Source organism: Nipponia nippon, unplaced genomic scaffold, assembly GCF_047370975.1.
Source record: "Nipponia nippon isolate SJK-2023a ecotype South Korea unplaced genomic scaffold, ASM4737097v1 scaffold_4, whole genome shotgun sequence".
In the NCBI taxonomy this organism is placed as follows: Eukaryota; Metazoa; Chordata; class Aves; order Pelecaniformes; family Threskiornithidae; genus Nipponia; species Nipponia nippon.
Window position 1 is genome coordinate 14,992,501 of NW_028262358.1, and position 27,031 is coordinate 15,019,531.

At 42.6% G+C, this 27,031-nt stretch overlaps 1 long non-coding RNA gene across 5 annotated transcripts in view; it reads left to right on the top strand.

Annotated features, from left to right (window-relative positions):
• The window catches only part of LOC148053162 (uncharacterized), an 81,552-nt gene that overhangs the window by 30,060 nt on the left and 24,461 nt on the right, over positions 1 to 27,031 (top strand). For 4 of the 5 annotated variants that reach the window (XR_015708854.1, XR_015708850.1, XR_015708851.1 and 1 more), the window contains one exon: positions 20,550 to 20,635. The exons of the other annotated variant lie outside the window; for it this stretch is intronic. This is a non-coding gene — a long non-coding RNA (uncharacterized LOC148053162). The remainder of the gene's footprint in view (positions 1 to 20,549; positions 20,636 to 27,031) is intronic. 5 annotated transcript variants of the gene reach the window in all.

Genomic DNA, 27,031 nt, shown 5'->3' on the forward strand with positions numbered 1-27,031 from the left:
CCATCTGAGATGCTGCAGTCACTAGGTGGTGCTTTCAGCCCAGCAGTGAGGTGCTTGGCAGGCAGCAGAAGGGCTTGAGAGGCTGCAGAGGCAGCTCCCTGCCAGCCTCTGGTCCTGGAGCCGGGAGTGGGGTGGGTGGGTTGGATGGTTAAGGCAGCTTGCCACCTCTTAAAAAAACCCTGCTTGGTGTCCTGGGCTTAAGCAGAGTTCCTCCTGTCCTCCCTTCCCTATGAAGATGCTCCTGGCTGTTGTCCCTGTTGGCAGATGAGGATGGAGATTAAAGCATGCTCTGATCCTCTGATGATGATCCTTCCAGTTTTCCTTGGAGCCCTGGGAGTGTTATCCCTCTAGAGTTGCCACCTGCTTTGCCTTGCTGATGTCTTCCACCCCTTAGATCACACTGGCTTTCTAGACAACTGGATGTAAGCTGATTTCTCTTAAAAGGTTTTTCACATCTTTGAATTGAAAATTTAAAATAGCTCAGGCTAGTTACAAAGCGTGGTTCCAGTGGGCTTTGCTCCTCCACTGAGACCTGCTGCCCAGACAACACAGGTCTGGCTTTGGCTGATGCAATGTCCGTTGCAGGTAGTAAAATAATCAGTTATTCTAATATCTGCTTGTGGAGGAAAACAGTCTAGAAAAGTTATGTTCATCTACAGAAGGAAGAAACAAACATTGAAATGATAGGTGGACTTGCAGCCTGAACACAGCAACCTCCAGCTGCAAGTCTGTCATAAGTGACAGTGCAATGCACGTTTTGGAGCAGTGATGACTCCTTGTCAGTGACAGCAAATTAGTAACGCAATGTTGTCAGACTCCCTTTACTGATCCATAGGCTGCAGAAGCCCAAAATATGACAGCTTTCATTTTACTACTAGCATATGGCTGTTGGTTCACTTTCACCTCTGATTTTGAAAGGATTTACCATGTGTGTTCAAGTCCATCAATCATGGTCTAATTTTTAGAAACAGAAGTGAGCTAGGAATGCAAAAATGAGTGTTTTGACCCCATATGCAATGGCAAGCTGACGTGTGTAGCCTTGGGAGAAATGCATGAGGCTTTGCTACTCAAGCCAAGGACTTTGAGCGACTCTCGAGCGTTGTTTGAGAGTGTTAAGCTAGGAGCATGCTCTGGAGGAAACTGGTTTTCCAGAATCTTATCAGTAATAACCTGCTGAAATTCAGGCACCTCAAATGGGTTTGAAATCAGATGCTAAAGTTGCTACCTTAAAAATCTCAGCTGTGCTGTTTTCATTTTTTAGCGTATTTCAAAATGATCACATTTTCTCTCTGCTTCCAAGCTATGAAACTCATTTGATGTGTTTCTTGAGGTGGTTTGAAAGTGTTCTTGACCTCTTCAGATCAGGTATCACTTTCTCTGTTGTGTGAGAAGAGTCAACTGCTTGGGCTCTTTGAAATTCATACTGACTGGCTAAGGCTTCTGTATTGGGAGAGCAGAAGTGTTTTCCTTGCTGAGTGACTACTGGCACTCACCGTGTGAGTTGTGAACCAGCATCAGAATGTGATTTTGGTAAGTAGCTGAGCATTAAGATGCATTTGTCATATGTATTCACACTTACTGCAGTAATTTAATGAAAAGAAATATTAAGAATTATGACATGAAAGAATAAAAGGTGTGCTTCTAAACACGGACAGGTATTCCTGTACTAGTCACATTGCTTAGCTCTATCACATACCTTCGAAAGGCTTCTAATGTCTTTAAAACCTCTTTTTCTTTTTAATCCAAGACTAACATAGGGAGTGAGTGCCACTAGGAAACGAGCGTCCAGGTAGGGAGTGATTATGTATATGAGGTGTTTCAAGAAGTGGGTGGGTGTAACTCACGGTGCCTGTGAAGGGTTTGAAGTCTGCAGCATTTGTCTCTGTGGCTGGGTGCAGACAGGTCACTGGATGGCACTAAACAGTAAAGCACAGCTTGGGATTCAAAGGGAGGACATGTTTGCTTGCCTGGCCCTATGGCTTTTGTTCACATGAAAATCCTTTTTAACCTTTTATGAGTTATAGAAAAAGGGGGGGAAAAATTTTGAAGTGCTTGAAAGCAGAAGAGAATTTTTATTTTGTGGGTGGGGGAGGAGGGGAAATCTATTTTGACAGCTTTTTGAAGTCCTGGTGTTAGAGATGGTTATATCTAACCTTTGTCTGCGGAGGCACTGAGAAGAAAGTGAGCTGAAGTGCCTGTTGCTAAAATCTCATTTTGCTTTTCTGAGAGCAAAACAAGAGAAGCTGGTGAAAGAAGTGGGAGCGAAAGGATAAGCCAAAGGCAGAAAGTGTAGCTCCTGTCTGGGGCGTGGGCTCTTTGTCACAGCCTGCCTGCTGGTGCAGAGCCGATGCCGCTGGTGCTGTCACCAGCCTTCTCGAGACACGGCAGCAGCGGTGCTGGTCTGCCAGAGGCACCGCTCCGGGCTGCCCTTGTGATCATGGGCTTTCCCAGTCAGGGTGAGAGAGGCAGCCTGGGTCAGCGAAGCTGGTCTTCCTGTGAAGTTTAAAAGAGGGAAATAGGGGAAGAAACAAGGAATGAAGCAAGGAAAAATTGCTCCCCTGGAGGGCTGGGGTGACTGCATGAGTACGTATCCCCTATGGCAAGTTGTGCTGGAGGTCTGGTGGCAACTAGTGGAAGTGGGATGGGTTCTGGGTCAGTCTCTGGTCCGGCTGTGCTGGGACATCCTTAATGACTGTGAAGAGAAATAGTCATGGTGCATCTTTGATTTCAGTGGGTGATGGAGTGGCAAATGGTGATTAAAACCTGCTCCTCTCATTCCTTCTGCTCTCCTGAATGATTTGGCATATTCCTTCTTTCCTTCAAGCTTTTCTTTCTGTTCCACAGAAAACTCCCCAGAAGTGGGATGGGCCCAGAAGTTGGTTTTGGTTAATGATGAGGTCTAATCTCTGATTCACAAATTGTAGTCTCTGAACTTTCATCCTCTTGTATTTCATGTTTCTGGGGCTATATTAATGTAATGTAGCAGTAAACTTTTTGTCTGCATTAATTTAATCATCTAGTTTTCTTTACGTAACTTCTGTGGTGCTCACTTGTTACAATTGTCTGTGATGCTCTAGGAAATATCTTTTGTTTTCAATGTTACAGCTGCTACGTTTTATTTTTGCAATGGTGGAATAGGTTTTGTTTAAACAGAACTGTTGATTCACCTCATTTACTCCTCACTTCCATCAATTTCTCCCAGTTGCATCTGGAACTCAGTAACTAAATTTAGCTAAAAGTTCTTGTTCAGAAAGCAGGCCGTTTTCTGGTGCTGGTCTTAATTTGGACCGTTCTTTGGGATGAGCTTTTTCCAAGTGCTTTATTTGTAATCTGAATAATCTGAGTTAATTTTGGGCTGTTGGTTTTTGTTGTATTTATCTCTTCTAGATGGAAAAACTCCTTAATACCTAGTATTAGCTTTGAGAGGGACCGTTTTGAAACTGAGGGCTAAGGGTTGTTACTGGCCTGAGAAGAAGGGATGGGACTGGAAGGCTGGAATGTGGGTGGTGAGGGCTTGTGCTCAGTGCAGTGCTGCACCTGTAGCTCCTGACAGGGAAGCAAGTGCAGTGTGTCACCTACAATGCAAGGTCCACCCACTTTTGCCGTTTATCCCTGCCTACCATAATTAGTTTTCCTGTCAAAATTGTAGCAGGTAGTAGCAAAAGTATGGCTGAATTAGAGCTTATGCAAATATCAGCCTTCCAAAAGACCAGTTCTCATCATAAGCTTTGTAGATACTTATACCTCATGGAAAATGGAGACACTTGTTTTGGTCACTGATGTCTTTAATTTTTCAACACTTAAATTTTCAATGGGTGACCATGTTTTTTCCTTTGTGCTTCTGAAGAGATCTCTTGCTAGCAGCTGTGCCTTATTTAGCCTCCTTCTTACTTTTCCTAATATGTGCAAAAAATCATGGTTAAGTGCAGATGATCAGTTAACTGAACTAAATTAATTTTTTATTTAAGGGAAAGCCCATTATTATCACACTACTGATATTGCTGTGTTTGCCGCACTACATGCGTATTGCCACTCTGCTGTAAAATGCAGAGGATGTGTCATCCTCATGCTAGTCAAACATCTATTGACATCCTGTTGGAGACAAAAGGTGCTTCCTATCTTCTGCTAGGGACAGATGAATTTACTTTCTGAAATTAAGCTTAGAGTTAAGTGCAGGTGAATTGTCTGACTAAAAGGATTGAACTAAGATTTCTAGAGCAGGTGGTTATAATCTCTGTGGGACCTGTGAAGTCTGGGGATGTTTTCTCCTGCAAGGGGAATACAACTTTCTGGAGAGTTCATTGCTGGATTTGAGGTGCTCTTCTGTGGCTCTGCTGGTGAGGGAGCTGCTCCACAAGGCAGGGGATGAGCTGGGAGCCAAGGGAGACCCCAGCACCTGCACTGGCCAGGGTGCAGCCCCACAGGATCTGAGCAGGGTGGGCAGGGAAGGGAACTGGTAGCAGGGTCCAGCAGCCCTGGACAAGGCAAGGGGATGAACCACACTGGGGTCCCTCCGGGGCATCAGCAGCAAGAGGTAGGGACAGGGACAGGAGCAGGGGGGTGGGCAGGGGGAGGTGAATATACCATATGCATGACTACAACGTAAGTCCAAGGCCCATCCAGGAGATGGGGCTGAAGATGGGCAATGACACAGCTCAGGTGAGGAGTAGGGGTGCAGCCTGAGCTTATCCAGAGCTTCTGCACTGTTGGCAAATGTTTTGTTGGGGGGTCCCAGGTGGGGCTGGTCAGGATCATTGAGGGCCTGCTAGTGCACTTGGGCTCTGACAGTGTTTAGTGATGCTGTGCGTGTACATGCACGTGTGCAGGGAAATGTTTTCATTAGGTCAATTATTTGTGATTGATTTTCTGATTGCATTTAAGAAAAGAATTATCTTAAAAGGAACTAAATAGATACAGACTCCTTCTTCCTGCATGGGGGCCATGCAGGTCTTGCTGGCCAACTCTCAGGTACAACCTCTCCCACCTCCTGTGGGTCAGCTGCTGGGTGCAGCCACCGAACTCCCTGGCTGGCACCGTACCAGCAAGGTAAGTCCTGGGACTAGATGGAAAAAGAGATTCAGCACAAAGCTGGGTGAAGGAAATAGCATTTCAAGCAAAGTGAATCCCTGAATTTAGGGGTAAGTGTAGGAGAGGAAATAGTGTTTGAAGTCAGGTGGAAAAAGGAGGGTGTATTCAGTGCAGAAGTATTAATTTGGCTTGTAATTACAGTGGGTATCTCTTGTATTGCTTCTTACTCTTTGATTTATTGTTTGCAATTACAAGCTGTAGTTAACAATTCTAGGTTATTTTGCATGCATGATTTGAACCAGATCAATGGGCTCGCCTTTGTGGAGTCTGAAATAGGTAATTATTTGGGTCATCCATATTCCAAAGAACAAAGTACAGGCAAGGAAGAAACAAAGCCATTTTGGTTATCACTAGTACAACGTAATCCCTCCTACAAATAATTACTGGTTTTCACCTACCTCTCTTGGGGCTTAAACTAATTGCTGTGTTGGCAGACTACAGGCTGAGTTCAAAAGGCTAGTGCTTATGCAGCTGGTTCTGGAGGGAAGGAAAAACAAGTAAACTCAAAGGCAATGAAAGGAAAAGAAGGAATTTTGGGATTATATTGCCATGCACACTTGATGTGAGAGGTTTTTGTCGATTCTGAAATGAATGGCTCTTGCAGATTATTGCTAGCTTCCCTTTTTGGTTCGTCAGCCATTTTCAGCAACTGGTGAAGTATTGTGTCTTGCTGTCCTTTTGCAGTGTCACTGCCAGACAGGTTACTGCTTATTTTCAGCTCCCCAATAAATATCTGCTGAGCTTTAGTGGCATTCTAAAATTTTACAGGGGCATTGCCAATTTGTGAAGTAGGAAATAAGCACCAAGCTTTGCTGTTGAAGGCAAGACATATGCTGCAAAAGCAGGGAGCAGAGAAAATGTGCAGAAGAAGCAGCAAAGATCCAATGATGAGTGTGTGAGATAAACTAGCTCTAGCTGATGCTGTCATGAAACTCTCAGCAGCGTGGTTATGCTGAGGTTTTTGGGATGCGAGGAATAATGATATGCACACGGGGCACTCCAATTCAGTGTCACATCCATGCTTGACATGCAGGGTAAATATTCGTCAAGAATCCAGCAATACCTCCATAGTAATGAAGGGCTTTGTTTGGAAATGATAATGCACCACCAACATGAATCAACAGTTGCGCACGCTTTAATTTAAATTAATCTGGGAAAGGGTAGAATACTGTGGTAACTTGGGAGCTATTTTGGACTCTTGGATAAACACCATTTAGACTTGTGTAAATTTGTAGGAGTTATTTTGACAAAAGTACTATTTACTCAAGTTAATATGTGCTTTATTTTGGTGCATGCTCTATATGTATTTGATCAATCTGCATACTATTTACTTAGACTGCACCTCTAATGCTTTCAAGACATCTAGACCACTGGATATAGTATATTTTTGGTTTGATCTGACTCGGATTTTGGACAGACAGTGCTAATGGATCAAAATCACCTAACATGGGTAAGTTAGGGAGAAATGGGTATTCTGTCACTCAAGAGTCAGGACAGTCATAAGGGAGAGGCTCCTTAGATGTTTAATCCATTGGGTTAGGGTCTCTCTGCTGTGCAAGAGAGGTGAATGTGCCTGGTGTACCGTTTCCTTCTTTTAAAATATGTTATTTGTTTCCTGGGACTGTTGGTAATTTGAGCTCATAATTTAAAGAGAGCTTCTTAAGAGCTTTATAGGATAGGTAAAAGAGAACTTTAAGATAGGTGAGGAACACATCCTGCCCCAGAGAGCAAGCAGAAGTCAGTATGGGCATTGCAGACCAAGCAGGAAGCACATTTTGGGACGTTAGACATGTAAGGATGTGGAGAGTTTAAGCATGGAAGGGGAATAGTTAAGAAGAATAGTTAAAAGATTAGAAACTTGAAAGAAAGAAATAAATTATGCAAAATGTGGATTAGTGATGAAAAGAGTGATTTCTTTTTTAGACTATTATCAAGCCTTCAAAGCGCCTGTGCACAGCATAGTGGACCTTTACTTGGGTAGGTGCTTGCAATACTGCCCTTAACATACACGTTAAAAAGTCTGTGCTAATATTTCTGATAGATGCTGCTCTTTTGCTCTATTTTTCTGGAAGTACATCTTCTATTGGTGGCCCTTGGATTCTCCTGAGAGTCAGGACTAGTCTGTTTTATACTGCCAAGAATATTTATTGGATATTAAACTTGCTAGAGTCATCTGTCTTGCAAGACAATCTTGACAAGCCAGCCACAAATACAGCTTAGTAGATTATTAATTACAGGTCAGAAAGAGGTGGGAAATAATGGAGAAATTCACACTTTCTATTTTGGTTTTGGGGATTTTTGTGTGTATGCCAGTGAATGGAAGAATAAGAGATGCCAGAATAGTCCTGGTGTGTAGTGTCCTTCACCCCGTCCCACCCCTCAGTATTCATCCTATTTATCTATAGAAAAGGGCATTATTTTTTCTTCCAGCAGGTTTCAGTTTTGTCCTATTTTTGCAAGAAGTTGCCTGGGAAATGCTTAGCAATTTTTGGTTGAACTAAATTGTTTTCATTTAGCCCAAGTGCCTTGAGACTCCTACTTCACCCAGCTACTGATTTTGGAGCTTGTCCCTCTCAGCTAGTCCTGTTTGTTTGTTTTTCTGTGTCTATTCCTTTTTTGTTGGTTAAACTAATTCTGGACTGACTGTGATGGGACTACAATGAGGGCTGGTAGGTAATGCCATAGATGACTGTTCCTTTGAATGACTCTGCTTTATATAATTTATTGCTTTTCAAGAGTTGCGTGCATGTGAGAGATGAAAAGGAAATGCTCTGTAGGCTGTTTCATTGCATGGTTTGCAAAAAGAAGAATTCAGTTCAAAAGGAAAAGGTATAGTCAGCCTATGGCTAAAGCATCCAATATTAGCAGCTGGTGACAGGTAAGGAATCAGCAAATGTTTATCTACCATAATTAGTAAGTACTAATTTCTACCATTTTAAGCATTCATTTCTTTGCTTATTCCCTCTATCGACATGATCAGACAAATCCCAGCAGATCTTACCGTTCCTGCTTAAGGCTGTGTCAACATCCAGTGATGAGACTCCAAAGGTATGGTCTCTTCCCGGATGCAATTATATTAAAAATAACTGTCAGAGTTGCCTCGTAATGAGCCTTGTTGTTGACGCAGCGGCTGGCACTCTGGTTTCTTGGAGCATAACACTGCGAGAGGTTGTTCTTGTATGAGATGTGATGGCAGGCTTTCACAAACTGGGAAACCCTGAGCTGCCTTGCGCTGCACTGAATTCTTGGAACACCTTTTTTGATGATCAGTGTGACTTCTTGCTCACTGCTGATAATGCCTGTGTGGGGACTGCAATCCCTGTGAAGAAGACATGAGTAAGAGACACCAAACATAGGAAAAGAGTCAAATTTAAGTCAATGTCAGTTAAACAATAGGACAAATCTCACCCTGACAACTCTTTTGCTCATGAGAAAGCAAAACAGTTGCTTAACTGTGTAGCTGTCAGGTAACGTACTAAATAGCTACCAAAATAGTTCTGTAGTCTTCTGAGCCTCAGCAGAGAGGATGACATGTCATAGCATGTGCTGAAGCAATTAGGCACTGAACCATGATGATGATGGTGAATACAGCTGATGCCTCACACTGGCTAATTAGGGGAAGAGCACACAGCAAATGTGGAGGCAGTGATGCTCCAGCTGTGGGCTCTTGGTCAGATGCCACAGCTGTATTTTTATGCTGTTGATATGGCTATATGTGTGCCAGCTCCTCCTGAACCCCAGCTTGGAGGCAGACTGGGGTGGTGGAATAGTTTCTTTAATTCTTGGTTTAAAACATCATGTTACTTGGTCAAGGCTCTGCATGTAATATGACTGGTTACTAATATTATGCTCCTGGATCTGAGTGGTATTTTTCATCAAAATTAGCTCTTCAGACAGTGCCTTGTTTCACATTTATTTCACAATCCCATTTCTAGTACTTCAGGCAGGCTGAAAGGTCCTGTGTATCTTAACTCTGTGGCCCAAATAAAGCTGCTAGAGATATCAGCATTAGCCTTTTGATCCACAGTCTTTCAGCAGAAGCACCAGGCTGAAGGACCACCTTTATTGGATATACAGTCAGATACGAGGATCGATCTACTACTTGCCATCAAAACATCTTGAATAAAATCTTCTCTCTTTCAGGCTTAGTTATTTCAGCCTGCACCCAGGGGTGCCCTTCTCTATCTCCTGTGAGTTAAACTTTCCCTGCCCTACTTCCTTGCTACCTGCTCCATGTTCCTTGTGCTCTCAAACCCTTTAGCCTCTCCTAGCAACTTTTGGCAGTGCAGAACTGCCACATTCCCTCCTTCAAAAAAAAAAAAAATATTATAGGGACCATCAGGAATAGTGTGGCCAGCAGGACCAGGGAGGTGATAGTGCCCCTGCACTCAGCCCTGGTGAGGCTGCACCTTGAATACTGTGTTCAGTTTTGGGCCCCTCACTACAAGAAGGACATCGAGGTGCTGGAGCGTGTCCAGAGGAGGGCAACGAAGTTGGTGAAGGGTCTGGAGCACAAGTCTGGTGAGGAGCGGCTGAGGGAGCTGGGGTTGTTTAGTCTGGAGAAGAGGAGGCTGAGGGGAGACCTTATTGCTCTCTACAACTGCCTGAAAGGAGGCTGTAGCGAGGTGGGGGTCAGTCTCTTCTTCCTAGTAACGAGTGATAGGACATGGCCTCAAGCTGTGCCAGGGAGGTTTAGGTTGGATATTAGGAAAAACTTCTTCACTGAAAGGGTAGTCAGGCATTGGAACAGGCTGCCCAGGGAAGTAGTTGAGTCTCTATCCCTGGAGGTATTTAAAATATGGGTAGATGTGGTGCTCGAGGACATGGTTTAGTGGTGGACTTGGTAGTGCTAGGTTAACGGTTGGACTTGATGATCTTAAATGTCTTTTTCCAACCTTAATGGTTCTATGATTCTGTGATTCCCCAGACTTTGTGCTCGAGTGTGTTTTTCCTATTCTAGTGTCCCTAAAGCATGGTGTCAGGAAATCTAGTGTTTTCAATTGGTGCTCTTTAAATAGGAAAACTTGATTCTTTTTGCATCTTTTTTGTAACTTAACAGCAATATATGTATGTTTACTTCTCTAATGATATGTTATGGGGGGAGACCAAAATCTGTTTTTCATGTTACATATTCTTATTGTTTCTATCATAGTGTGCACGTGGCAGAGCTATAAAGTGGGTATTAGGCCACACAGCATCTTGTAAATAAGATTGGGTGGAAACAAATATGGAGATGGAAATGTCCTGAATTTCAGACTCGATCTCATTCAAGCTTCATTTATAAATCGTTCTTGTTAATGGCACAGACATTGACAACTCTGTATTTTAATTATATTAATTTAGTATAGTTTGCCTATATTTATAGCTGAAACTATCAAACCCCAAATGGAGCTAAATGCCTGTCTGTCATGTGTGAAATTTGCAATTTATTTAATTACAAGTTTTCTTTAACCTTAACCTGGGCTTCTAACTGCAGTTTTATCTGTTCTTATGCCAGTTCTGATTAGTAACTCACTTGTCATTTGTATAATACTGTCAATTATCTTTTCTTCTTGAAAGAAGTCAGGCAATAAATCAAGTTTACTTGCTTGTAGAGAAATAGATTAACTAAAGGTTTCTTTAGCGTAGAAATTCTTTATTTAAGAATGTACATATATTGCCATACCTCAGCCTTTGCTTTATTGTCCCTCTTAAAGGCTGAGTAAAACTATTGTGAATCAGTTTTTCAAAACTAGTGTATTTGAGGAAACTGGTGGGAGCAATGTGCTCAGAAATATTATAGTTGTTTAATGTTTTAATATGTCATTAAATGCAGAATAATTAGAGTGTAATTCAGGTAACTTTGAAGATCAGATAGTCCAAGTCCTCAAAAGATATTTTTCTTTTTTTTTCCTGGTGGGTGGGGAAGAGGGAGATGGCGGGTAGGGAAGGGAAGCCATGCTAATGTGAATGACAGTGGGAGGATGGCGTTTGCTACAGATCTAAATGTAGGATTTAAAATGATCTAACGGGACAAACTTTTGTATCTCTACTATTTATACGCAAACTGTATTATAGATACTAGCCTGTGTCCTGATGACAGCATAACAGAAAATGATGGCAGTTTTTCAGATGTTGCGGAGTACGGAGAATGGGATATCATGTTTCTGTGATTCTCCAACAGCTTTCTTCCTTCCTAACACCATATTTCCTGATCCATTGACACCTGTGTTTTTGCAGGACTATGCCTGGGAGGCTGAGGGAGGCTTTGGAAAAGGAGGAACATGATCTGAATGGGCAGGTGCACAGAATTTTAGATAAATTGATGAGGCAAGGTAGAACTCTGGCTCATGATGGCCATTACAGAGATGAGACACAGCTTTGGTCAGAAGTGTGGGCAGTGCTAGCTGAGGGCAAAAGATGGGAGATGGCTTAAAGGTCTGGATCAGAGGTAAGGAGTGTCCTGAAGAGAGGGATGAGGGCTCTGGGTCAAACAACAAGATGGATTTGGAGCCTGAGCTGCCAGGGGTTGGGTAGAAAGAGCTTGGGAATAAAGAGCAGACCAGGTTTACTTTTTTCCGTGTTTACTTGGCCTTCAGACAGGGGTGTTGAAAAGCTGTGAAACAGGTGGTGAAGGAATGGAGTTGTGGACACGGGGGATAGTTTGAGAAAGTGGTAGAAGTGCAGATGATATTCAGGTTTTAGTTTAAGCTAGGTACTGAAGTGACAAACCAAATTCCAGATCTGCTTAGGAAGTGCTTACATGCTATGTGTGACCACCACACTTGCCACTCCTACAAGATAGTCTGAGGCTCCTGGGAAACTTTTCAAATCCAAGAGTTGTGAACTAAATACTGAGAACAAATTATAAGAAGCAATTTTTTTGGCTTATTTTGGAAACCTTCTTTTGTAATGATCCTTGAGGTCCCTTCCAACCTGGTATTCTATGATTCTATAATGTCACCAGTCCCATTGCAGTGTTTAAATTATCTTAGTCAATACATCCTGTGATATAGCCTCTCTGATGTCCTTGTGCCAACACAGGAGGTCTCTGATCTTCTCAGACCAAACTAGCTGTTTGTAAAGGCACTGTGTACAGAGATATTGGTTTCAAACAGCACTGCAGCCACCTGCACACAAATAGCCTTCCCGATGCCCTGCCAAACTCCCCGCTTCGGTGGTGTTTGTCTTCCTCCTGTGACTGCTGCAGGTTGCTGGGAATGCAGCATCTTCCTGGGCATCCTCCTGAAAAAGGTTTTTAAACTCCAGCCCCTCTAGCAGAGGCTTGTGAGGGTGTTAAATAAGATGACACATCTCTGTCCCAGCTGGATCAATATTTGAGTTGCTTTTAGGTCTGCCTGTCACAGAAGAACAGGTAGATAAATGGCATGAATTTCTAAGGAATATTCACAATACCAGCTGCCAAGGATGTCGCTTCTGAACACAGCATCTGCTTGAGTGCGATGCCTCCCTTGGAGACCTCTGAGGCATGGCATATATGCCTAGGCTGGTGGGAGTCCCTGGTTAGGAGGTGCACATTTCAAGTGAATGAGTGACACCTTCAGGGCATTGCAGAGCAGGTGGAGATAGGGTTTTCTTTCATCTGGGAACCTTAGCTGCAGTCTGTAAATAAAAATCCTCACAGGGAAAGAAAAACAAATGCCTGCTAGGTCTGTGTCTGCTTTCACTGATAATTTGCAAGATATTAGAACTTCTGTGGGGGGAACAAAGTCCTTAAAGAAGTCTGTGATGCTGGGCTGCAATGCTTCAATATGTTTAGGTGGGTCTTCAAAAGTGATGTGTGGTGGGGTTTTTTTGTTTGGTACTTTTTGTGTGTGTGCACTTTTTTTTTTATACAGTATCACTTTAACATTCTGTTGGTGAGGTTACTTTGGGCTGTTTCTTATCACTCACTGGATCTGTTCTCTATAGAGAAGGCTTCTTGGACTGGGAGATGGGAAGCACAGGCTTGCCCACAGCTTGCTGAGCTCAGTGGGAAGCCCCGTGTCGAGTTCAGTGTGCGTGAGGTGCTGAGCAAGGGCAAACCATGGCAAGGTGCCTGATGAGCTGCATCTCTGCCTGCTGATGTGAGCTCCTATGCTGGAGGGGCTCTGCTCCCCAAACCAGCTGCCCTTTGTGTCTCTTTTCCCACTAAGAGCCCAGATATGTGACTCCCCCTCTCCCCGAGCAGTTATAAGGAGTGGAGACCATCCATACCCAGTGACAGACCAAAGAGCTGCTAGGAACAGGGGAGAGGTGGGCAGCAGGCAGGCAAACAAGGGACAGGGAGCCACAGGATTTGCCTTTTCATCCTTGGTAGGCTGCTGCAGTGTGAAGTTTAGATTACGAGTGCACAGATTTATACGGACACCTACACCTTAGAAGCTGCCTGACAGCTTGATTACCTTTAGTCCCCGATGTGGTTGTGTGTCACATTAAACCAATGGCATTTTGGCTGGAAAAGGCTCCAAAATATGCAACTACATTTATATCTCCCTGCTTAGGAAATGTGAATCAATTTGAATTTCAAATCCGGGAAGACTCATCTGCATTTACCCTGACAGGTGACATACACTGTTGCTTGAAATAGACTTCATGATGAATAAAAAGTGTTCAGAAAGGAGTAGATCACCATCTGGTTTGATTTTTGGGGTCTGACACATATTCCAAGCGGAAAGTGGATGCTGTCCTTCAGGTTTGATGCGTTGATTGCATCTGTGTAGCAAGATAAGCTCCAAACTTCTGGTCAGCTTGTGCTAAATTGCTCTCTCCTGACCTTCATCTGCACTAGCAAATGAGTACAGGAGGAAAGAAGTACGAATAGAAAAGAACCAAACCTGGAATAGCTGTTGGGGTAGGAATTTTAAATGATGCTATGGGCACTGTGTATTTGCAGTTGGGCTTACTGCAAACCTGTTTAAGTCAGAAACGCTGTCCCTTCACATCCAACACTTCTGCAGTTACAATGTTTGTGATGGCCTGGCTGCCTGTATGTCACCTCTCTATCAAAGAGCTAAAGGCGATTTCAGATCGAGGTTAACTCACCCAGCTGCTGCCTAAGAGTGCAATGGGCTTATCTGTGGAGCATGTGTTTTAGTTATTTTCTTTTAGCCGATTTAGGGTTCAATCCTGCCTGAGCAGGGGAAAAAGAGAAATGTCATGTCCTAACTGTATCTCTAATTACAAGAAGGATGCTCTTCTATTGGAGCAAGCAGCTTGCTTCTTTGGGTTCTTTCTGAAGCCAATGTGTGGGGCAGGAGTTAGGATATTGAAGCTGATTTGGTTTTGGTTGCTGTTGCTGCTACTGTGCAGCCACAGCATACAAAGCCCCAGAGTAAGCAGGGGAAACGTTCTTCGGTGTGTCTCAGCAGCACCTTGTGCCAGAGAGCAGCAAGGGCTGGCTGCCCTGCAAGGGGAGGTGACCTGGGAGCCCAGTGCAGGCTGCAAAGCAAGCAGGGCAGACCTGGGGTGGCCACCAGGTACAAGCAAGAGTACACATCACTAGGGAAGTCTCTGGTGATGAGGCAAGCCCAAGGTTGAGCTGGGTGGCCAGGGTGCAGATCAATGGGGCACCTGCTCAGGCACAGGGATGGCTGCAGTGTAGCTCAGGTGGGGATCAAGGGCATGAGCCTCAGCGTTTGAGCAGTTCCCAAGCAAAAGGGAGAGAGCAAAAGCAAAGCAGTTCCCAAGCAAAAGAGAGTCCCTACTGGGGCATCTCCCAGCACTTTCTGCACAACAGCTTTTACCAGGGAGCAGGTCTTGGGCAGCAAGCTGAGCCAGGACTGTCAGGCTGTGCAGCTCTTGCATCTGTCGAAAGGGATATACCTTTTAAATAGATCCTCAATAGATTTATTTACTGTTTTCATATCTCTGTGTTCCGTCTACTTTCTTACAGTTCTGATGTATGTAATAAAGGTAGCATTAGTGCTTGTGATGGTGATTTGATCCTGGCTCCCAGCATTTTTCCTGACTGCTGCACATCAGCTCTACTCACTTCTCGAAGAGCCACAGCATACTGCTCTGTATGACAGAGGCAGAGGTTTCTTCTTGAAAACAGGTGACTTGTACTCAGTGGGCTAATTTGTCATGCATTACTGGAAAACAGTATATAAAAGAAGGGAACAAAATTCTGCTTATCTTTGTCTACTTACACATTAAAACACTTGTATTTTTCGTCTTTTAAGCAAAAAAAAAAAGAGTAAACTACTTACAGGCTGACCTAGAAGGCGGTAGCTATTAGACAGTCATTAGTATTCCATTTACTTGTTTTATTCTTTTTGAGCAATCATTTTATCTTACTGGGCCATCAGTTTTGGAGAAATTTCTTAACTCTAAAACTACTATTCATCTCTTTCAGCCACATTCATTGCATATATCTGATATTTTCAAAGAACTTGTAATTGTTAGAAAAGCAGACAGTGTCATTTCGCTCCGCATTGTTTTTCTTTCCAAAATTTTTTCTTTGGTAATTACTAATTATTACACTACTTGAAGTAATTATTTAAGGGTTTCTTTCCATTCCTTGCTGACTGCAACTTGTTCATTTAGCTATAGAAATTCCACCAAACTTATGGAGTCTCCTGCTTTCACAAACTGCCTGACCTGTTATTTCCGGGATATAAATGGCTCACTTCTTTGTGATTGTAGCATGGATGAAATCACTGGGGGAGTGTCTTTCAGAGGTGGGGGAAATGGGGCCTGCTGTATAGCAGAAAACAAGATCCCTCCTCTTAATTGCTAGAAAGCAAATTTGAGAAAATCGGAAACAATTTTGCTGAACCTTTTTCCCCTCTGATTCCTTATAATTGTTCTTTGCATGGAACAGGCTCCTCTGCAGTCTATATTAAGAGTTTCTCAAGCTGCTAAGTTTGTTTGAACTATTCAACTTGATACAACTTGTCTTTTTGGTTTAAGTTATTTGGTAGTCTATCCTTTCCAAAAATCTGTGCCTACGATATACTTAATGATGAACGTGGTATGAACAGTTTATGGCTTTCTGAGGAAACATGGCAAATGATTTTTTCTTTTTTTTTTTTCTTTAAGGCATTAATTCTATACCTGCAGAAAACAACATAATTCATTATCCTTTAAAAAAAAAAAATCCATGAGAGGTCCTGTGTTGTACTTTTCTTGTTCGTGGTTGAAGAGATTGTCACTTTTATAAGAATATTCCTATACTTCTGCTCTGGCTGAAGTAGAAATGGAGTTGAGTGAACATTTTCTTTAGCAAAAATCAAGGACAAATTTTGGTCTTTGCAGATAAAAACAATTTGTCTCCTACGTGGAATAATTTCATGTTGGTTTCATCATACTTATTTTCAAAATTTCTTTTAAACTTAATAGGACTTAGTCCCTCTCATGTAACCAAGGCCTCGTTTCCTGTGTGGTGTGAACTCAAATCTTCTGTGCTAGCTACTGCAAAGGAGATACTAGGCAACATATTGGCTGTTATAGACAACTATTTCTTATTTCAAAATTACAGAATCATAAAATCATTTAGGTTGGAAAAGATCTTTAAGATCATGTCCAACTGTTAACCTAGCACTGCCAAGTCCACCACTAAACCATGTCCTCAAGCACCATGTCTACCCGTCTTTTAAATACCTCCAGGGATGGAGACTCAACCACTTCCCCGGGCAGCCTGTTCCAATGCTTGACAACTCTTTCAGTGAAGAATTTTTTCCTAATATCCAACCTAAACCTCCCCTGGCACAGCTTGAGGCCATTTCCTCTCATTCTATTGCTTCTTACTTGGGGGTAGGTCTCTTCTCCCACCTCACTACAACCTCCTTTCAGATAGTTGTAGAGAGTGATAAGGTCTCCCCCCCCAGTGTAAACTACCTCAGCCTCCCCTCTCCAAACTAAACAACCCCAGCTCCCTTGGCTGCTCCTCATAAGACTTTTTCTGCAGACCCTTCACCAGCCTTGTTGCCCTTCTTTGGACATGATCCAGCACCTCAATGTCTGTCTTGTAGTGGAGCAGTTGGGGTTGGGGAGGTAAGTCCCGCAGAAGTAAGATGCTTTCTGAGGTTAAACTGGTGCTTAATCATTTCACCTGTTGCAATAAAGTATAAAATCACTAAGTGTTTATACAAGATATCTGGTTGGCTTTAAAGATTCTCTTGAAGAGTCCTTGTAATGCATAAATGCCGAGCACCCACTTTGTGCTGATCCTGGCTTAGGAGCTTATCTGGCACATCCATCGCTTATGCAAGCTGTGAAAAGTGGCAGATGTGTAGAAGAAGGTGATTCTTGCTGGGCTATTACAGATCAGCTTGTTAATTGCCAGAGTGCAGCCTTTGTGTTTGCTTTCGAACTAAGCTATGTGACAAAGGACAGTTATGGGTTCATCTGTAGCCAGTTTGGTAAGTGATACTGTACTGATCCGGCAGTTTGCAGCACAATGATGTATGTATTTTTTTTGCTTGAGTAACAATTGGTCCTATTATCACTTTAGCAGTGTATTCTGTGTTACCAGTTTATTCATGAGTAAAACCAAGGTATGGCCTAGCGTAAACACTTCAATATAAATACTTGTGTTTACTCGTCTAAAGCACCATTCAGAATTTGCAGTATTTGCTTTGAAATTAGAAGTAGATTATACTAGGTATCACTTGCATAGAGAGAAGAATTGAAGATATTTTGTATTGACTATCATGAAAGAGAATACATCACCCATGTCTCCAAAGTAGAGAAGTTATACAAATAAAGGGAGTAGTCAGTGAAGCTCAGGCTGTCATATGGTAATTTACTAGTGAGTGAGTGAAGAAGTGAACAACGAAAGCCACAGGAACCCTCTTTCATGGAAAGTGTGCAACACCTAAAAGACAAATGCTGACCTAAGAGTTTATTTTCTGTTAATGAGAGGCTTTTAGGATAATCCATGGATGTCTTCAAGACATTAAAAGAAAAAAAAACTCTTCTTGCTAGTTTCCTTCCTAATTTTTTAAAACAGATTGATTTTATCTTTCCCTAAATGACTGCTTTATTGCAACAGAAGGAGTTGCACAGTGTTATACTGAATGTCTTTGAGTAAAAAATGAGTTTTGTTATCACAGCAGTGAATTGTAAAGATGTGCATGGAACTAAAGCAAGTCAAATATTTTTTGGAAATTACTGATTGTTTTCTCTGATACTATTAATGACAGTCATATAAAAAAGTGTGAAAAAAAAAAAAAACCAAAACATTTTTAGGGATTAAATAAAAATTGGTGGTTAGTTGATCTCCATGTGACCCACACCAGACAGGACTTGGGCACAGTCTATTTAGTGCCTTGCACAAGTCTGTCCGGCTGAGCTTGAAGCCAGTGCGAGCAGTACAGCGTTAAGTATGGAATAGCTATGTTATGCGTCCTACCTCCTGCACGCCACCTTGCAGTGTTTCTTGGGGAACTCCTGAGAAGATGCTGCCTCATACTGTTAGTGTCAGAAGGCTCCCCTAGCACAGATATGGTTGCTCCTAATGTTGCACCTTTGCCTGGAGGCTCTGGGGGAGGCATGAATGATGAAAAATGGAAAAAGATAGCAGGGGGAGGTAAGGCAGTTCCTTAAATAATTAATCAAATTAGGCTTATAAGGAGAGCAGGTAAGAGAGTCTCTTCTCCTTCAAGGTGAATAATGTGAATTTTGCTCTGTGTGTGCAGATTTAATTAAATGGTGACTCATTTCTGCCTCACTAGTGCTCAGAACAGGTCCCAAGCACAAGCTGGGATAGAGATCTGTGGGTGATCAGTTATCACAGGATCACTCATCAGCTGAAGAAAATGTTTAAGTATGGTATTGGTGTCCATGGATTTGACACACTCCTGGCTATGACAGTGTTTTACAAGTCAGGAACTGGAGTTCCTGCTCTGGTGAGTGACCTGTTTCGCAGTCTTCTCTCCACTCCTTCGCTTGCTTGCTTGCTTGTTTCTTTTTAACAAATAATTTCCTAAAAGGTGTTCTCGTGCCATAGCATGCAAAGTTGAAACAAACCATAAAACACAGTTTTATGACTTAACTTGAAACTCTGCGCCAGTGTCCTCTGCGTTTGGTGCGTATTGTTGCTTACCCCAATGGTTTGTACCGCTCAGAACCTGGAGAAAACACTGGTGACCTTACACAGCTGCCAAGGCAGCTGGAGAGGAGCCCTGACCACCTCACCCAAACCCCTGTCACGTATCTCTAATAGCAAACTGATTAACCATCACAGTTTAGGCATTTGTACTGAAGTGAACTAGTGACATTGCAGGTGAAAGAACAAGTTAATAAGACTTCTTGATTATATTTGGCTATGTATTTTAAGTAGGAGCCTTTATGTCATGGCGTTTGAGTTGCCTCAAAACAGCACTGTTTCCCATCCTGTATTTACTGTCATCTAATCAGTGTAGGACATGTGGAATTTACGTTGCTACAAGATAACAGAAATCTTACTTCTGTCCTCACTGACTTTGCAGCTCTCCTTAGGCAGGCATAGATTTATTGTACTTGTGGATATGACTGTATATTTCAGAGATGACAGTTCTCACTATACATGTTGGAGAGGTTAGAGCTGCAGGAACTTCCTAAACAGACTTGACGTGGTCTTACTGGTCTACTCGAATAGAAAGTACAAAAGTACTACAAAACTATCCTTGTTTACAAGCCGCTTTGCTTTCCAGTGCTGCAGGCCTAAGAGAGTGAAAATTAGGCAATTTGTAAAATTTTCATTCCTGATGTCCTCCTGCTAGCAAAGGCTGTGACCCATTCCCCATGTGCTACCTGAGGCCAGAGCATCAGGCGGGTTCAGAAACACATGCTTTTGCCTTGTTGGTCTGTCATCATGCCTGAAAGATTCATAGGGTATGGTGATGAATAAACATATGGAATTTATATATAGTCTCCTTTGAATATAAAGCATGGAAGTAATTCCTGAAATAAAACAGAAGTGTGGGAGGGGGAAGATGGGAGAGTCAAATCCTGTCTCAGAGGAGTCCCTTTCCTTTGGAAAGGAGCCAGCCACTGTGCAAATAGAGGCAAAGGCAGGTAGGTAATGAAACAAGAAAATGGACACTGAATCCAGCTCTCTTGGTGTTTTTGTGGCAAAACTAATTGATGTCCATGGGAGGTGGATCACCCTACTAAATCGGCACCAAAGCCTTGTGATGCTTTGGTAACTTCTATCAAAGATTTGGCTTGTGGCTTAGGGAACTAAAAGCTTGATTAATAACTTTTCCTAGACAGTGAGGAATCGCATGTTTTTCTCTTATCTGTTTTCCATTTAACAATAGAAGTGGCGGTAGCTACTTTTGTTCTGTTTCAGCTTGGAGTAGTAGTTTACATAAAATATACAGGTTAATAGAGGGATAAGGCTCTAAGAAGAAATCGCCCCACACGTTAACACAGAGGGCTGCTGAGTAATCCCTTACAGGCACACAGATAAGACTCATAAAATAGCATGGGCATCCCTCTGTGTATACTTTCTGACTTTCCTATAAAAATCTTTTCTTTTTTTATTTCCCCAGAGTTTGCAGGTGCACTGCCATTTTCTGGAGATAAGCCCACACAATTGTTCAGGAGAAAATTGTTGGTGAAGGTAAAATGTCCTACGGTGAGCTTCTCAAAATCTGCTACCTGTGACTTTCTATCTTTAGAGTTGGATTGAAGCTCTGAACTTTCTGTCCAACCCTCAACTACTCCAAGGCTCGATGATTTTCACAGTTCAAAGATCTAGGGGTTTAGCTTGAAGTGTTTTCTGTTGATTCTTGTTTTATAAATGCATCCTTCAGAAGAAGTCTCTCTGGGATAAGAGTGCAGCCAAGAGGCATGTATAGCGTGGAAAAAGCCCTGTCCTGCAGCTTGAATGTTGCATCTCCTTCAAAATCGAGAATGGTTTCCTCATAATGATTTCTAGCAGCATTAAGGGAAGCTTCCCCTGATTTTGCTCTCTTTTAGGACCACAATCTCCTCCTCTTTCCATTCTACACCCCCCCCCCCCCATTTGCTTTCTAGGAACAGTATGGGTTTTTTTAGGACTTGCCCTTTAATGCTTTCTAAGACTCAGTCTGGTTTTTGTTTCTAGGATTCTCCTCTGCTTTTTGATTTCTAGGAATTTTTCACTATTTGTAGGAACGCATTCTTTTTGCTTTCTAGAACTCCTCCGCTTTTGCTTTTTAGCACTGCTCCTTGATGATTTCTAGGAATACTTCATGTTTTCTAGGACTCCTGTGACTTGTCTGTAGGAATTATCCACGTTTTCTAGGACTCTGCCAGTTTAATTTCTAAGACATCCCACCCCTCTTGCTTTCTAGGAACTTTCCACAATTTCTATGGAGAGGCACAGGTTTTGTTTTTCTAGAAATCACCTCTTTTGCTTTCTAGAATTTGCCCCTTAATGCTTCCTAGGGCTTTCCTGCACTTCATAGGAAACATTTGGAGAGCATTCCTAAGAATTCTCCAGTTCCCTTCCTAGGAATTACCACTCTTTCTGGTATATACCTTTCCAAGGAATCCCCTCCTTAAGGTTTTCTATTAATCCTACCTTTTAATGCTTTCTACAAGTACCCAATATTTTCTAGAAATCACCCCCCTTAGTGCTTTCTGGAAATTTCCCGCATTTCCTAGGAATCCCCTCTAAAAGCTTTTCAGGAATTTCCCCTTAATGCTTCCTTGGATTTTTCCAAGTTTTCTGGGAATCCCTTAATGCTTTCTAGGATTGCCTCTCTTTTGCTTTCTAGGAATCCCCAACATTTTGCGGCATCCTTCTCCCCTTTCCCTCCTCCCCCCACTTTCTAGGACCCCCCTGAGCCCAAAGCACATGTGCACAAATGCTTTCTAGGAAATGTCTATTTTTCTAGGGAACTTCTCCCTAATACTTAAGCCTTCCCTTGGAATGCATCCTAGGAATGTTTTTCCTTAATGCTTTCTGTGAATATCCCACACTTTCTGGCAATACCTTCTTTTGGATTGTCTAAATTGTCTGTGACTTTTAGGAACCCTTTCTTAAAGTTTTTCTAGGAATTGTCTGTGCTTTCTAGGAATCCTCCCTTCTGCTTTCTATGATTTGTTTGTATTTTCTAGGAATCCTCCCTTCCCTTTTCAGCTTTCTAGAGGATTCCTTCCCCCCGCCCCCCTGGAATCCCCTGTGAATGCTTTCTGGGAATCCTTCACTTTGCTTTCTTGGGATGTCCAACATTTTCTAGGAACCCCTGCCCTCTCAAGTGCTTTCTAGGAATAAACTACGCTTTCTCGGAATGTCCCTTTCCCTCCCTGAATGCTTTTTAGGAAATCTAGCCCTCAAAAATATTTTCTTAGAAATCCCTACCCCCCCATGCTTTCTAGGCATTTTCCAGAATTGCTAGTATTTCCCCACCACCAATGCTTTTTAGGAATCCTGTCCCCTCCCTGCTCTGAAATGCTTGTTAGGAATTGCGCCCCCCCCCCCCCCCCCCCCCCCCCCATGCTTGCTGGGAATTCTCCAGATTTTCGAAGAATCCAGCCCCAATGCTTTCAAGGAGACTTCAAAAAATTTCTATAAGTCCTCCCTCCAGAGTGCCTCCAGAGTCCCTCCTCAAAATGCTTTCTAGGAACTGCACCCACACAAATACTTCCTGAGAACTGTCCATGTTTTCTGGGAACTCAGTCCTCCTGTTCTCCAGGAAAGTTTTTCAAATTTTTTAGGACGCCCCACCTTGAAAATACCTTCTAGGAATCTTCCAGGTTTTCTAGGAATAAACTTGCTTTTGCTTTCAAGGAATCCTGCATTAAATCTTTCCAGCAATCTCTCCTCCCTTTTACTTTTTGGGAATAAACCCAGTGCTTTCTAGGAATCCCTGCTCACGTGCTTCCTGGGAATTCCCCATATTTTCTAGGAATGCCCCCCAAATGCTCCTGACCCAATGTTTCCTAGGGAAACCCTAAAAATATTCTTTGAATCCCCTCTGAATGTTTTAGAGGTGTGGTGTACTGTCCTATGCCCACTCACTCCTGCTGCTTTTTTGGGGTCATCTCAGTTACTTTCTAGGGAGTCATCCTCCTGCTTGTTACAAACCACTTTCTAGAAATTCTCCACATTTTTTTAGGATATCCTTGATTTCCACTCTAAAATCCCCTTTTAATTGTTTCCAGGAATCTCTCCCACCCCCATCACCCCTTGAGGTTTTTTTTGTTGTTGTTCCAGGAATCACCCCCTTTCTTTTTAGGAATCTCTCCTTTTGCTTCATAAGACACTTCCACATTTTCTAGATCCTGCTCCCACCACATGCTTTCTAGGAGTTTTTTCATTTGATCTTTCTGGGAATCCCACCCAAAGGATTGCTAGGAATCCTGTCAATATTGCTTTCTAGGACTTTTCCATGTTTTCTAGCAATCTCTTTGTTCTGTAGGAATCTCCTTCCCACCCTCTCTCTGTTCCCCCTGTTTTTCTCTTGGACTTAACCCTAGAGGTTTTTTTGGTGTTCCCTCAGATTACTTTCTAGGACCCTATTCTGTTTCCCAGAATCCACCCCCAGTGATTTTAGCAGTCTCCTCGACATTGCGTTCTAGGGTGTCTCCCAACTATGTTCTAGGAACTCTCCCTGTTTCTTTGCAGGAAATGTTCTTTTATGGATTTCTAGGAAATGCTTGGGGGGGTGTATGTGTGTGTAGGAAATGTTTCAATAGTGGTTTGTAGGAATCTTCTTCTTTGTTGTTGTTTTCTGGGTATTTCCCCTATTTTTTTTTCCTTGTACTTACCCCATCAGGTTTTGAGAACACCACTCGATATTGCTGCCATTTTTTTTGTGCCCTGGTGTCGCAGGAGGAGTGAGAGTGCACTTCACTTGTACGAGAGAAGGAAAAAAAAAAAAAAAAAAAACACCCCAAACTTTATTGATGTTAACTCACGGGTTTATAAAGTTCAGTGGTAAATGTGACGGTGATTTAACAAGATTCGATGGTAAGGTACACTTGATTATTTACTGCATAGAGAACAGGGTCAGACAAAAACTGTCAGGGAGACCCTCCTGTTGAGTCATGAAGTTCAGAAAGGACCCCCCTGCTTTCTAAACTCCTCCTCAGAGAGGAGTCTAGGTGCGGCTGGATCCAATCCTAGTCCCAGACTTGGTCAACATTTATGTCTAAAGGATTATATATGCACAATAAATCCCTTATATCACTTATCTAAGATTTCAAAGTTTATCATGCTATTAGTCGCTTACTGAGCATCTGTTGCAGCAAGGAATCTTTCAACCTCTAGGAGTAACCTTGAGAGGCATCCCTACTCAAGGGGAAATCCTGGCGTGCAGCCTGCTACTGTGCAGGAGAGCTCAAAGGGCTCTTGGGCTGCTCACAATTTATGGGGGTAAGATGATTGACTCATAGTCACATTTAAGTACTGACTTCATATGTTAATTTCTTCCAAATTTGGTGTAGTTGGACATTGATTGACCAGCACTGTGGTTAGGTGGATGCACTGGCATAAATTAGCCCTTGGCTATTGTGTTATCTGTCTCCCCCGAATCCACTTTGAGCTGGATGCATATATCACGACTGCCACTGGTGGTTATTGCTTGAGCAGGGTTATGGGAAAATGTCAGGTGTGTGTGTGGGAAGCACACCTCCACACCTGGCAGCATTGCTTTGTAAGACCCCTTCCCGCCCCCCCCCATTGCTTTCTTGGGTTCCCCCTAAAAGCTTTTGAGGAATTGCCTTATAATGCTCCCTTGGAAACACATTTACTACTTTCTAGGTAGTAAATCCTCTTGTTTACTATGAATCCCTTTCCAGAAATACTCCACGCTTCCTAGTAACCCCTCCCTTTTGCATTCTAGGAATTTCCCATCCCCCCCTCTTTCCAGTTAATGCTTTCCTAGAGCTTCTCCCAACCTCTTTCTAAGCCCCCACCCCCTTTATTTTCTAGGAATCATCTTGATTTCATGTTAGAAAATGTCCTTGCATGTTTTTCTAGGAAGCATTACTGCACTGCTTTTGATCAAATGTTCCCCTTCTGCCTTGTAGGAAGTTCCCTCCCTGCTTCACAGGAATCCCTGTTCTTATTATTAATCAATTCCCCCGGCCTTTTTTTTGTTGTGGTTTTTTTTTTTGTTTGTTTTCTGTTTTAAGAATCCCCTTTGTTTTCTGGGAATTCCTCCTAGTGTTTTGTTCGACTTAGTCAAACAGCTTTCTGGGAAAACTCCTGATATGGTTTTCTTTGGTGTCATCCTAATACAGCTTTCTAGAAATCCCCCCAAACATTTTTGAGAAATCCCATGGTAATGCTTTCTCATACTGCTCCCCAATTACTCTTTAAGACCCCTTCCTCCTGCTTATTATGGAAACCCTTCTATTTTTTTCCATGTTCTCTAGGAATCCCCCAATATGCTTTTTAGGAATTCACCCCCAAAATATGTTTTCTAGTAATCCCTTTCCTGATCAAGCCTTCTAGGAATTATCTCTCTTAAGCTTTATTGGAACCTGCCTTTCCTCTTCAAGTCTTTGTGGGAAATCCATCCCCCTGCAAGTCTTTCTAGGAGGTTTCTGCGTTTTTTTTAGGAATCTCCTCTTAATTTTTCTCATTAATGCCCCAAATCTTTTCTAGAAATCTCCCCTTAATGCTTTCTAACGATCTGCCACACGTTCTAGGAATCCACCTCTTTTACTCCCACCCCATCCCCTCTGCTCGCTTTCTAAGCACTCCCCTTTCATGTTTCCTAGAAATGTGCATATTTTCTAGCTCCTTTTGCTTTCTAGGCATTCCATGTAGTTCTTATTAGGAAATGTTCCTGCATGGCTTTCTGTGCCTTTTTCTTCCTGCCCCAGTTTTCCCCATATAGTTTACTCAGACTGGTACCAACAACTTTTCTGTTTGTCTGTCACTGCTTCCTAGGGTTCACTTCAGCAGCTTTCCTGGAATTCCCCCTATTACTTTATAGAAAGCCATCTTCCTGCTTATTATGAATCCCTTTCCAGAAAACTTCCACTCTTTCCTAGTAATTTCCCTCACCCCTCCTTTAATGGTATCCTGGAATTCTTCACTTTGGCTAGGAATCCCTCCACTGTTGCTTTTTAGGAGTTTTCCACATTTCTTATGAATCTCCCATTTTGCTTTGGTATCCCCTTGATATCTTTCTAGATAGTCTCCTTGTTGTTTTCTAGGATTTCTACCAACTGCTTTCCAGGAATAATACCCTCTTTTGTTTTCCATTAAAATGTCTCCATTGGTTTTTAGGAAGTGTTGCATATTGCATACTGCTTTCCTGTGAATTTCCCCTTTTTCCATCCTGGGATTCTTCTGACTGCTTTCTAGAGATTCCCCTATTGCTGCCAGCAAACCCCTACTGCTTATTAGGAAATGTTCCTGCGCTGCTTTCTGAGAAACCCTCCCTGCCCTGCTGTGCTTCTCAAGGACATCCTTAAAGCCCACCCACCCACCCTGCCCCATTTTTTTTCAGCATTAGACTCACACAATCATAGAATATCTCAAGTTGGAAGGGACCCATAAGGATCATAGAGTCCAACTCCCTGCCCCTTGCAGGACTACCTAAAACTAAACCATATGACTAAGAGCGTTGTCCAGACGCTGACAGGCTTGGTGCTGTGACCACTTCCCTGGGGTGCCTGACCACCCTCTCTGGCTGCTTTCTAGAATCCCCCCTCCTTGTTTCCTTAAGACATTATTCTCCCTCATTTGTTTGGGAAATATTACTCATAGCTTCCTATGAATAACTTTTTTCCTTCCTAGAAGTTGTCCTCCACAGTGCTTCTCAGGATCTCTCCACTGCTGCTATCCAGGACCCCCCCAGCACACACCACTTTCCAGGGTGGTTCTCCTCACCTCTCCTCAGGAATCCTCCTCACCACTGTCTAGGAATTCCCTGTGGTTCTTGCTGGGATTTCCCCTCATGGCTTTCTAGGCTTTTTGTGGAATCATACCTGTCGTTTCCTAGAAAACACTCCCCCTCACTGTGGGTTTGTTGTGTGGTGGGGTTTTTTGTTTTGTTTTTTTTTTTTTTTTTTTTTAAGGAATATC